We start from the raw sequence: 11,731 nt of genomic DNA, 5'->3' as shown, positions 1-11,731 counted from the left end.
TTTTGATAAGCGTGTATTGTAAATCTCTCTAGGACAAGGTGACTTTTATCAATATATTCACCTGTATTTATTCCCTCAAAATGAAATGCTAATTAGCTGCTAATGTAGCTATCATAAAGAACTATAAATGCCATGATGATCTGGACGAGACTGCTAAACTGAGGCAAAGGTAAGAATCTCTGGATTAACAATCTAATGTTAGCGCCGGAAGAAGATGGCTGCCGTTTTACAGCCCTCTAACCAATTGTACTATTATGTGTGTTTTTCCGCGTTATTTGTAATTTATTTTGTACATAATGTTTCTGCCATCGTCTCTTATAACCAAAGAGAGCTTCTGGATATCAGGACAGCGATTACTCACCTCGCGTTGGACGAACACTTTTTCTTCAACGAGGCGTTCGCGAAGGATATTCTACAGACTCCCGACAAGGCCCAGATCCCCGTCATTCGCGTGAGGAAGAGACGGAGATATCGTGGACGCAGATCCGGGTGCCTTGTAAGGATCCGACGGCGAACGAGTAAACTGCCTCTCCCATCAATCCTATTAGCCAACGTTCAAGCTTTGGAGAATAAAATGGACGATTTAAGATTACGGTTATCCTACCAACGGGACATTAAAAACTGTAATATCTTATGTTTCACGGAGTCGTGGCTGAACGACGACAATGATAACATTCAGCTAGCAGGCTATACGCTACATCGGCAGGACAGAACGGCAGACTCGGGTAAGACGAGGGGTGGCGGTCTCTGTATATTTGTAAACAACAGCTGGTGCACAAAATCAAATACTAAGGAAGTCTCAAGGTTTTGCTCGCCTGAGGTAGAGTATCTTATGATAAGCTGTAGACCACACTATTTACCAAGAGAGTTTTCATCTATATTTTTCATAGCTGTCTATTTACCACCACAAACCAATGCTGGCATTAAGATTGCACTGAATGAGTTGTACAAGGCCATTAATCAACAGGAAAACGCTCATCCAGATGCAGCGCTCCTAGTAGCAGGGGACTTTAATGCAGGGAAACTTAAATCCGTTCTACCTAATTTCTACCAGCATGTTAAATGTGCAACCAGAGGGGAAAAAACTCTAGACCACCTTTACTCCACACACAGAGACGCATACAAAGCTCTCCCTCGCCCTCCATTTGGCAAATCTGACCATAACTCTATCCTCCTGATTCCTGCTTATAAGCAAAAACTGAAGCAGGAAGCACCAGTGATTCGGCTAATAAAAAAGTGGTCAGATGACGCAGATGCTAAGCTACAGGACTGTTTTGCTAGCACAGACTGGAACATGTTCCGGGGATTCTTCAGACAGCATTGAGGAGTACACCACATCAGTCACTGGCTTCATCAATAAGTGCATTGATGATGTCGTCCCCCACAGTGACCGTACGTACATACCCCAACCAGAAGCCATGGATTACAGGAAACATCCGCACTGAGCTAAAGGGTAGAGCTGCCGCTTTCAAGGAACGGGACTCTAACCCGGACGCTTATAAGAAATCCCGCTATGACCTCCGACGAACCATCAAACAGGCAAAGAGTCAATACAGGTCTAAGATTGAATCATACTACACTGGCTCTGACGCTCGTCGGATGTGGCAGGGCTTGAAAACTATTACAGACTACAAAGGGAAGCACAGCCGCGAGCTGCCCAGTGACACAAGCCTACCAGACGAGCTAAACCACTTCTATGCTCGCTTGAGGCAAGCAACACTGAAGCATGCATGAGAGCACCAGCTGTTCCGGACGACTATGTGATCACGCTCTCCGTAGCCGATGTGAGTAAGACTTTTAAGCAGGTCAACATTCACAAGGCCGCAGGGCCAGACGGATTACCAGGACGTGTACTCCGAGCATGTGCTGACCAACTGGCAAGTGTCTTCACTGACATTTTCAACATGTCCCTGACTGAGTCTGTAATACCAACATGTTTCAAGCAGACCACCATAGTCCCCGTGCCCAAGAACTCTAAGATAACCTGCCTAAATGACTACCGACCCGTGGCACTGACGTCTGTAGCCATGAAGTGCTTTGAAAGACTGGTCATGGCTCACATCAACAGCATAATCCCAGAAACCCTAGACCCACTCCAATTTGCATACCGCCCCAACAGATCCACAGATGATGCAATCTCTATCGCACTCCACACTGCCCTTTCCCACCTGGACAAGAGGAACACCTACGTGAGAATGCTATTCATTGACTACAGCTCAGCATTCAACACCATAGTGCCCTCAAAGCTCATCACTAAGCTAAGGATCCTGGGACTAAACACCTCCCTCTGCAACTGGATCCTGGACTTCCTGACGGGCCGCCCCCAGGTGGTAAGGGTAGGTAACAACACATCTGCCACACTGATCCTCAACACGGGGGCCCCCTCAGGGTGCGTGCTCAGTCCCCTCCTGTACTCTCTGTTCACCCATGACTGCATGGCCAGGCACGACTCCAACACCATCATTAAGTTTGCCGACGACACAACAGTGGTAGGCCTGATCACCGACAACGATGAGACAGCCTATAGGGAGGAGGTCAGAGATCTGGCCGTGTGGTGCCAGGACAACAACCTCTCCCTCAACGTGACCAAGACAAAGGAGATGATTGTGGACTACAGGAAAAAAAAGAGGACTGAGCACGCCCCCATTCTCATCGACGGGGCTGTAGTGGAACAGGTTGAGAGCTTCAAGTTCCTTGGTGTCCACATCACCAACAAACTATCATGGTCCAAACACACCAAGACAGTCGTGAAGAGGGCACGACAAAGCCTATTCCCCCTCAGGAGACTAAAAAGATTTGGCATGGGTCCTCAGATCCTCAAAAAAATTCTACAGCTGCACCATCGAGAGCATCCTGACTGGTTGCATCACCGCCTGGTATGGCAACTGCTTGGCCTCTGACCGCAAGGCACTACAGAGGGTAGTGCGTACGCCCAGTACATCACAGGGGCAAAGCTCCCTGCCATCCAGGACCTCTATACCAGGCGGTGTCAGAGGAAGGCCCTCAAAATTGTCAAAGACTCCAGTCACCCTAGTCATAGACTGTTCTCTCTGCTACCGCACGGCAAGCGGTACCGGAGTGCCAAGTCTAGGTCCAAAAGACTTCTCAACAGCTTCTACCCCCAAGCCATAAGACTCCTGAACAGCTAATCATGGCTACCCGGACTATTTGCACTGCCCCCCCCACCCCATACTTTTTACGCTGCTGCTACTCTGTTAAGTATTTATGCATAGTCACTTTAACTCTACCCACATGTACATATTACCTCAACTACCTCAACTAGCCGGTGCCCCCCGCACATTGACTATGCAACGGTACCCCCCTGTATATATAGCCTCCCTACTGTCACTTTATTCTATTGTATATATAGCCTCCCTACTGTCACTTTATTTTTACTTCTGCTCTTTTTTTCTCAACACTTTTTTGTTGTTGTTTTATTCTTACTTTTTTGTTTAAAATAAATGCACTGTTGGTTAAGGGCTGTAAGTAAGCATTTCACTGTAATGTCTGCACCTGTTGTATTCGGCGCATGTGACCAATAAAATTTGATTTGATTTGATTTGAAATGTAGTAATGAATAAATTGGCTACTTGTCTTTAAATGGACAATTCTGTGAACTGTCTTGTGCAAGTTTTAAATTGACACAATACCTGTTAGCAAAGGGATGCTAGAGATGACGTGCATGAACTTGCAGTTTTGCATGATTTTGCATTTTCGAATCTGAGAGTAAATCGAGCCGAACATATTGATTAAAGTCATCTTGTCCGAGAGAGATTTACATGGTTATCAAAACGTCACACCAGGGTAAGCCTACACGAAACACAGCCCTTACTTTAAGTGATTCTAAAATCCCCTATGGGAAAAATGAATGGTGGAAAAAAGATTGGAACCATTTCCCTGTTTGACCGCTAGGTTTTATGGGTATTATGACATCTCCACTGTGGGGCTCTAATATGGAGAAACCATGAGCTCACATAGGAAAGCATGCTCACGCGAGAGAGCCCAATTAGTCATATTTTTTTAAACGGCTTGAGTGAACCATCTTCATTTCTCCACCATCTTTGGTTTAGGTGTCACGTTTATTTAGAGACAACCTCTGGTAGTTTCTGTCCAATTGCTTAATCTCAAGATTAAAATGTGGGTTTACAGGGACACAATCACATAAAAGAGGTGATCAAAAGTTGATGTAGGTCAACAAGCCAACTGAACAATTTATCAAAGGACATCTTATTTCTGTTCAAAGTGTATCTTAACCTACACTTCGGTAGACTTCAAAACGAATGATACATTCTGGTGCATGCTTACTGCTGGATAACTGGTCTTATACCAAAATTGTATAAATGTAGCATGTTGTTAGTCTCTACTTGGTCTATCAGTTTAATTTAGTCTAATCATAACTAAATAAAACATCTCAAAACATAATGGACATTTTATTTGAAGGATTAACTGGTCAGTGGGGGAAGAGCCATAACAAAATAGTGATTCAGAACACAGTGATGTCATGGATAAGTAAATGTACTTTAATACAAACACAGCATACATGTTTTGCCCTTAAAAGTGCATAGGGTCACCGATTTGCTCATCACTGGTATGGTTGGCTCCTCAGACAAAGGTTTGTGATGAAGAGTCAGCAAAAACAGGGATCCGGTTGGTTAAGATCCTAACGGACAAACTTTCCTTTGCAAACCAAAATAAAGTTTGTCCATTAGGATCTTAACCAACCGGATCCCTGTTTTTGCTGACTCATCATGACAAACTGCTTCATATTCTGCTCTTTGATCAAGGAATGGACAGCACCAGGGCCTGGGAACATAATTGTCTTAGTTTAGTGGCTGATCAGTCCACTCTGGGATGGTGGAGAGGATCTAGAGGAAAAGCCTCTACTGAGGCCAGGGCCATAGGATACTTTTTCCATAGGGTACAGCACCATTATCCTGGGGTCGTGAAACCACACTCTGGGCTATTCCATGTCTGCTGGGGACAGGCTGAACTACAATAGGCTTATAGTAACCTCGAATGTCCACTTTCTCTGAGTACTCAAACTGACCAGGGGCTACCATTACATTTGGTCGAGGCGCAGAATTCTTCACCTGATCAAAGTTGGGCTTGTGGCTGCTAATAAACTCTCCCCTGGGAGTGTGGGAAGAATGGCTGACAGAGGAGTCAGCCAAACTGGGATCAGAACCGTGGTGGTTTAGTGTAGAAGGTTTGGGTTGAAAGCCTCTGGGGAGGACTTGTCCACAGGCCCAGTCACTTGGATATCCTTCCCCTTGGATTTTACCATTGTGCTGAAACTCAGCCTCTTTGGGGCCATCATTATTTTCAGTGGTTTCTTATGGGATCAAAACTCCCATGACGTGTTGGTCGAAGATGGTAAGGGACAAACTGGGTCCTAGGGAGGTCCAAACCCATGGCAGCTGCACGGGCTGAAGTGGAAAGACGGCAACAAAACAGAAATGTTAGTGTAAGTATCTTACGCCGAAATATGACATTAAGCAACAACATTTAGGACATGCACAGAGTACCTCTTGCCATTTTGGCACACCAGGAACCTCCAGCAATGACACAGCCAATCAAAAGGACACTGCAAGAGAAATCAAAGCAATTTAATACAAATCCATGATCTAATAAGAAAACCATTTCTAAAGAGCCAGAAGTTTTAAAATACCTTAGATATATGGGCAGAGCTAGATGCATTGTTTCAGTGGTATGGACACAAACTACCTGATGACCAAATGATTCAAGCACCTTACCACCTCTTGACATATGCAGCCACTTTGAGCCTCAAACTTGCCTGTCTTGATTAACTAATTACGGACAGCTGGTTGTCATGGAGACCATACATTGAATTTACGCAACCATTAGAAACGTCTGCTTAACGGCAGTATTGTGGTGGTTTAACCGATCTATACTAAAACGTGTTCTATATATGTGGTTTAACCATCCATTTTTGTTGCATGCAAGTAAGCTGTAAAGCATTAATTGAATTGAACAGGTCTTTTGAATGTGAAAGGTTACAATCTTTAGGTAGAGGGGAAAAAATTGATCAAACTAATAGAAAAAAAAAGTATAATTATTAGCAACTATGGCTGGTTTTCACAGGCAGCCCAATTCTGATATTTGTTCCATTAATTGGTCTTTTGACCAATCACATCAGCTCTTTTCACATCAGCGCTTTTTCAGAGCTGATCTGATTGGTCAAAATACCAATTAGTGGAACAAAATATCAGAATTGGGCTGCCTGTCTAAATGCAGTAAAAGTGTCTCAGCTGAACTAGGATCAGTTTAGGTTTTTATTTCATAATGAATGGTGTGAATACGGGCCCTGACTTTCATATTAAAATTGATAAGAATGAGGTAAAAAGCTGAGTAAACATAGGTGCGCAAAACTTTCATAATTCCCAAATATATACAATTTCTCCAAATGTTTTATGTTACCATGGCAACGTGATGAGCTCCAAAAACTTTCCAAGCGCTTTCCTATGGTAGTACCTTGTGTAGATGCAGTAATTGCATTTTGCAATTAAATGGACAGAAAATCATGATAACAATCTGCAATTTGGAAATATTAGACTTAAAGACCCATAATCGCCTCAGATTAGATGACCGACCTCCCCCTCCTTGCAAAATATATTTGGTAACAGCATGTCAGTAAAAAATAAACTGTTTCAAATAGTAGTCACATTAAAGCCTTGTTTTTGGGGTTACATCAGAGACTTTGGAAGACTGTATCAATCTAATATGAGAAAATAAATAACATGATTAATAGTTTTATTTCATTAAAGGGAAGAAAATATTTTTATTTGACTCGTGCAGTGTGGGAATGTCTGACAATAAAGCCAAGGAGACGAGCAGAGGCATTTAATAATTCACCCAAGTTATTTCTGTCAGGACTGACAAGCTAAACTGCGGCTTGATTTAATTCTGTAACTGCATGTTCACCTTTACCCTGGACCCGTACTTTGGTAATTAATGGGGCCTACCATTATTTGAAAAGTGGCATTGCAGGTAATGGAATTCAAATTGAAGGTGATGTGAAACCAAGGATCTGAACGCTTGCTGAGCCAAGGAGCTCACCTTTCTGCTGGCCGGGGTGTCACTGGGGAAGTAATGTAGCCAAATGTAATGGTGCAACCTTTGGAGGGACCAAGGACGGCCTACAGTATTGTTCTTTTATAATCAGAAAGAATATTTACATTGTCATAGGTTAGCTTGACTGTACCTGCATTGCTCTGTGTTAATAAGAATATGTTCTTAAAGGGATAGTTCAGAATTTTGGCACATAAGCCCTTTATCTACTTCTCCAGAGTCAGATGAACTTGTGGATACCATTTTTATGTCTCTGCGTGCAGTTTGAAGGAAGTTGTTAACTAGCGTTTGCACAATTGCAAACTAGCGTTAGCACAATGACTGGAAGTCTATGGTAACTACTAGCATGCTAGTTAGCATTGGCTTGCGAAATGACCTCTAATTTCCTTCATACTAGAGGCAGAGACATAAAAATGGTATCCTTGAGTTCATCTGACTCTAGGAAAGTAGATAGATAAAGGGCTTCATTGCCAAAATCCTGAAGTATCCCTTTAATTGACTTGCCTGGTTCTTAATGGACTTGCCTGGTTAAATAAAGGATAAATAAATGAATACATGTATGTCCAAGAGCTCAAACCAACTTCAAATGTAAGTATCTTTGTAAAGGAGTAAAATAGTTAAATTGTTTCACCTTCAGACTGCTTTCCCCTCTTTCCCTCAAGCCTGTGATTGGTGGACAGTGTTAACACGATTCATATCCCAAGTGGAGGTATAGCAAGTGGGCATATTTCACCGACACACCTGCCTGAGCTCAGCTGAGCCCATCGGGGGTACAGGGTCAGCCGTGGGAGGGTCGAAGCTGGTCCCCTCACTCTGGCCCCCCTGGCCTCTGTCTCGCCCCTGGGGACCAATTTGTGGCTAGCCGGGGGTCTTCGATGTCACCTCCACAGGATTGGCCTTGGAAGAGACTCAGACCCACACTTCTCTGGTTAACCACCAGTCGACAACCAACCACATCTATTATGGAAATAAAAAAATAAAGGACTGTAACTGGACTGTATAGGGCACCAAATAAAACCCTAAACTCATGATTAGACACATAATTACAGCTCTCCACCAGAGATTTGTTTTCGGCTAATTTTCCCAAACCCATGTTCATATGTATGAAAATCAATTAGGCATTATAATATGCTGTCCTCCAAGGATTGAAACACATCAAAGCCCATAAGCACACAATCCAATTATGATTGTTTACTGTGTAGATTGAATTGCTGAACGTTGCCCTCCTAAGCCCCAATCCCTGAATCAGTAAACAATATTTGCCCAGGCGTCTCTTTTGTAGTGGTTTTGTGTGTGTGTGTGTATGTATGTGCGTGTGTAAATTGTTTTGCCTTGCTCACTCTATCGCTGCCCACTGAGGTAGAAGGCCTTATTACCCTCTTTTTTCAGAGGCAGGATAGCCTGAATCTTGAACTTGTATTCACATCTTCCCCCCATCCTCCTCCTCATCCTACTCCTCCTCCCCCCTACTCCTCCTCTTCATCCCACTACCTGAGCTGCCTGCCTGTGTGGTCTTTATTTCAGAGACAGGATAGCCTGTTTTGAACTCGTCTTCACATTTTTACCTCCTCCTCCCACTACCTTTTCTGCCTGCCGGTGTGGTCACCAGACACCAGGCTCTTGAAGGCTCTAGGGCTGGAGCTAGCATGAATTTCAATCAGCAGAGGGAGGGAGGGAGAATAGAGGGAGGGGAAGAGGAATAGAGATAGAATACAATAGGAATAGATGGCATTGAAGAGAGGAATAGTGGTAAAGTAAGAGAGAGCGAGAGAGAGTGTGTGTGTGGATGAGTTTAAGAGAGAATAATCTATTTTGTCTCTGCATTACCACAATACCAAGTCATCCAATTCATCCTGTGCTCAAACAACATTCATTAAAGTGAAAAGCAAGATATCGGGCCGGCAGAGTCTCGCACAACAATTAATTTGGAAATCTTATTTGCTATCCTTCTCGTCTCTAAACCGACTGAACAATGTTGGGACATAATCTGTCGTCATCTCTGTACTCTCCAAATGAGTTGAGGCGAAGCGCGGTGTTGAGACACGGCAAAGAGACAATTCACAGTGATAATTAACAGTGACAATGTGATGGCTCCTTTATATTCTGTCCCAATTAAGGAAGAAAACATGTCGTCAAATATCAGCAATGATATCCCAAAACAAATGCCGCCCTCATGGCTGGCTGTTTTGTGCTGTGAGCTGGGGTGCAGCAGGGATGTAGTCACATGTCAGGCCTAATTTAGATGCTTTGAATTCCACATCTGCAGCGTGCCACCTTCCCCCATCCTCCTCCACCCTTCCTCAGCGTAACTTTGCATTCAGGGACTAATTAGTTATGGCTGGTCCATACAGAGATGAGACTCAAGCAAGAGGCAGATAAACAAATAATCATGAATCAATAATGTTATCTTATGTTCTTTGGTGTATTACTGCCATCGAAAGAAAGTATATCAGAATAATTCCCTAGATGCACGGCTACAGCATGGTACTGAATATTGTAGTTGGAGTATAGCTGGCTGAGAGACGGGATGAATGCTGTGAGGTTATGTAACAACTCAAATGAACTCATCATCTGTCAAAATGACATACGATCTATTAGCTTTACCAGTCCAGGTTAAGATATATTTTTGTTCCATGTAACATGGTTTCTTTCAAAATGTTAAAGGTCATGTTTAATTTTACCCCCCCCAAACAATAATAAGTAGAGCATATATGTATCAATCTGATATGTAAAACATTTTTATAATATCCGACATTGTAAATTGGAGATAAAAATCGATTGTATACTGCTGGGCTGAACCAGCACAATAAAAACATGAAATATAATTGTTCTTGCTTGACATAGATTCAGGTGAAGGCTGTTGCAACGCTGAGCCATTTGACTGCACCAGATGGCTGTGTGCGAGTGTGTTTCTTTTGACAATGTCAATGAAGCACCGGACTACAGCCATATAGTTTTGAACCTAGAAGAAGACAGAGAGACGGGAGTAGGCAAGAAGGAGTAGGCTGAAATTGGTATGAAAAATGTTGTGTTGGTCAGAAAAGCATGGTAAGCTACTTAGTGAGTGTCTTCATAACTGCCTAGTTGGTTAGCTAGCTAGCTTGCTAGCTAGTTGCGTTTTACACTTAGCTAGCTAGCTTGCTAGTTAGCTAGCTAGATAATGAACTAAACTGCAATTATCATAAACCAGTATTATCTAGCTAGCTGCGGAACCTATATATCTGTCAGATGTAAAGAAAGCATGATTGTGGCATGTGTCAGAAACAATGCATGTTGGCTAGCTAGCTCATGTTATCCTTTACATTGCATGATACCATTTCAAGAGCTAATACTCCACTCATATAAGGAGTGGAGAAGCCCTATGCCACATACACCTGTCTAGTCCTGGAGTAACATCCTGTCAGAGAGATTGCGATTAGAGTGTTAGGCAGGAGGCCCTGGGCCAGTGGTAGGTCATGGGTGAGGACTCTCTCTCTCTTTCAAGCACAATCACTACCTCTATCCTTCTCTCCAGGTGCTACAGAGACAGAAGATTCCAAGAACCTCCAGAGCCTTTAGACCAACTACCTGCGATCTCTCCAGAGAACAGAGAAGTAAGCTCCACTCATAACAGTATACTTGATAGCACTATGTAAACCTCCTTCACTATGGCTGTCTGCCTGTGTGATGCTAGCATATTATCCAGGGCCAATGGTTGGATTTACTGTACTCACTCCATAACTCATGCTCTCTCCTCCCTATAGAAGTCTTGATAAAAACTAACGTGTCCATCCCCCTATCCCCAGGTGAGTCTGCTGGGCTATGGAACTCTAGAGCAGCACATAAAAAACCTGCCACCCTGTTGTCAGCTATCCGCAGACCGTTCACTGAGGAAGGATGGATCTATCAAGGCTTTCAATTGCCACATTTTGGGGATGACCAAATGCAATAAAGTTTTGTATAAACAACTCATTTTCATTTTTCAATTGTAAGATTACAAAACAACTTTTTCATGCCATGTTTGTGACGTTGATCTTCACATTTTTACCAACTTCTGTGGTAACTTAAACATCAAGACAAATACACTTAGAGCTTATGATTCAAAAGGTCTAAAATAAATGCAAGTCTCATGTCCAGAGTAAATACATTTGTATTCATGTATATCAGACACATCACACAGGTGTGTCAACTAAAACACATATACCAGACAAGATTAAAGAATGGGACAAGTAGACAAAGTGAATATAAGTCAGTGCTTGCGTCCGTAGCAGTTTGTATGAATTTGAGTGGTTACATACAACACATGTTGACAGAAGAGAGAGAGACTGTTGCTGTACTCCCAGGTAAGGCCCTTGCTTCCGGTACCACTGTAGGCCCCAGTATTCAGTCAGGCAGCTTGAAGAAGATGTCACCATCCAAGCCCATGTCACAGCATGCAGTGGCATGATAGGGAGATTAACAATAAATGCATTATGTACCTTTCATCACCAAAGCCATGTTAGCACTCACTGCACGTTGCTGAAAAATTCAAACCCTTTTGTTAGTGTCATATTGCAATCTACAAGTCGTGTTTATTCTATTTTATTGGCAAATTTAACTTGCAACATGCCATTCAAAACATCAAGAGTAGTGAAATGACAGGGTCTTAAATGAAGAAAGAGTC

The 11,731-nt window shown here is 42.9% G+C and overlaps 2 long non-coding RNA genes across 3 annotated transcripts; one reads left to right on the top strand and one right to left on the bottom strand.

Annotated features, from left to right (window-relative positions):
- Positions 1-4,761: 4,761 nt before the first annotated feature.
- On the bottom strand, positions 4,762-5,746 carry LOC121555799. Its single transcript, XR_005997997.2, has 3 exons — positions 5,669-5,746; positions 5,526-5,584; positions 4,762-5,426 (listed from the first exon to the last, which is right to left on the bottom strand). It is a non-coding gene; the product is annotated as an uncharacterized LOC121555799 (long non-coding RNA).
- A 4,215-nt stretch (positions 5,747-9,961) lies between these two features.
- On the top strand, positions 9,962-11,002 carry LOC121555801. Of its 2 annotated transcripts, none has more exons than XR_005997999.1 (3): positions 9,962-10,103; positions 10,604-10,682; positions 10,875-11,002. It is a non-coding gene; the product is annotated as an uncharacterized LOC121555801 (long non-coding RNA). The 2 variants fall into 2 exon arrangements; XR_005997998.1 differs by having other exon boundaries at positions 9,962-10,137.
- The last annotated feature ends 729 nt before the right edge of the window (positions 11,003-11,731 follow it).

This window comes from Coregonus clupeaformis, unplaced genomic scaffold (assembly GCF_020615455.1).
Source record: "Coregonus clupeaformis isolate EN_2021a unplaced genomic scaffold, ASM2061545v1 scaf0152, whole genome shotgun sequence".
NCBI classification, from domain to species: Eukaryota; Metazoa; Chordata; class Actinopteri; order Salmoniformes; family Salmonidae; genus Coregonus; species Coregonus clupeaformis.
The sequence above is the reverse complement of the archived record's forward strand: the minus strand, read 5'-3'. Positions and strand labels throughout refer to the sequence as shown.